General features: G+C 29.8%; 1 long non-coding RNA gene across 1 annotated transcript; it reads left to right on the top strand.

Moving 5' to 3' along the window:
* The first annotated feature begins 754 nt into the window (after positions 1-754).
* On the top strand, positions 755-1,445 carry LOC127708875 (uncharacterized). The gene is made up of 2 exons (XR_007985416.1): positions 755-865; positions 1,401-1,445. It is a non-coding gene; the product is annotated as an uncharacterized LOC127708875 (long non-coding RNA).
* The last annotated feature ends 288 nt before the right edge of the window (positions 1,446-1,733 follow it).

Here is a 1,733-nt window from a genome sequence, read left to right as displayed (position 1 = left end):
TTGTTTATAAAACAAATAGGTTCCGCAGAAATACATTTATATACATTGCATTTGGTAAAATTATATAAAGTAGCTATCAGACAGCTGCTGTTATTTTGCTGTTACCAATGTTTTCGCCAGGATAATGTTGATATAAATACATGTACTTATATGTCGTCATTACATACACACTTACCCTCAATTACGTCCTCTTTTCAAAGATTGGACAATTACCGAATGATTACTTATACGGTTAAATATTTTACAACAAGAAAATTTAAAGAAAACTTAAGTAAAAACAACCTATGTTATATACATAAATAATAATTGTAAAAATATAGAAAATGTAGAAAATGTAGACACCAGGAAAATTTATATTATTTCAAAATGAAATTGAAATACATGTTGGTTTTTACAGATATAAGACAATGTTTAACCTTGAATATATTAAGAGTCATTCATACAATATGTTAAAGTTTGTTCATCATCATTTAAAAGACAATAAGTACAAAGTGTTCCGTTGGAAATTGCTACATTTTATTCTAGCTTGTAAAATTTTATTGAAAAAGTGAAGATCGACAATAATTCAAGTTGTCATTATTGCAACATCTATGAAGATTATGAGCACTTGTTTCTTAAATGCTAGCTTCTTGATACTTTCTGTAATAAAGTTCAAACACTCCTTGAAAAACTGAATATTAATAATAATATTCTAACATTGAAAAATTTAATATGGGTTTTAAATTAAATGATGAGCAATACTATGCATGTTATGTCACACTCCGGAAATTACGGATCTGTCCGTCATTATGTCGAATTTTATTTTTGATGTCTGCCACACGGCAAAGATAAACAAACTTTTCTTTGGTATTCAACCCTCCACAGGGTGAGTTTTTGTTATACTGTAGTTTATAACCTTCATTTGTATGTCCGATATACGTATTTAAAGTCTAAGGTCAGTCCTTTGGAATTTAATTGTGATTTCAAATGATTCTCAGGAGTCATATCTCATGTCACACTTATTTTGTATTTTACATGTTAAATTAAGCATTCCGATGTTTATATGCTGGTTATTTTTATTCCTGCATTTATTATACACCAGTCCTAGTCAATTTAAGCTTCTTAATTCTCGATTTTTGACAGTTAGTCAAAATATTTTTTGTATGGAACGCCATTAGAGCCATATATTTCGGCGTACGTTTTTTCTTAAAACAGTATGTGTATGGAACGCTTTTCGTGTTATAATGTTGTTATACAAGATGTAATTTTATGGCACTTTTGATCATTTTTTGTTGTTTCATAAGATAGACATATTTTTCAATGTATGGAGAACATTGTTAATATTAACTGTTCTATTATTTTGTGAACATTGTCGATTGTGAACATTGTGCTTATTAGATTTCATTTTTGTATATTTTCAGTTTTTTACCCTCTCTGGAGGTCTGCAATAAAAGATAGTAACTCAGGTTTCAGCGTATCTTTGACATTACAGTAAAAAACCTTGGTATCGGGAAGAATAAACATGGATTCAGAAAGAACTTTGCGTGAGGCAAGGAGACTTACTCCAGAAGGACAATTGGTGTTTGAGGAGAGTGTAAGACAGTTTACTTCAAAACTACGAATTCAACACAGATATATAGACATGATTATGGGAGATATACATGAGCACTCCCAGATGACTAAAACATTAGCCTGTACTTACAAGCAAGAACTAAGGAAACATTTCAAGGAATATGAAGAAATTTCTCGCAAAT

The sequence above is a fragment of the Mytilus californianus genome, unplaced genomic scaffold, assembly GCF_021869535.1.
Source record: "Mytilus californianus isolate M0D057914Y unplaced genomic scaffold, xbMytCali1.0.p SCAF_7, whole genome shotgun sequence".
Taxonomy (NCBI): domain Eukaryota; kingdom Metazoa; phylum Mollusca; class Bivalvia; order Mytilida; family Mytilidae; genus Mytilus; species Mytilus californianus.
This window is presented reverse-complemented; position numbering and strand designations above follow the sequence as displayed.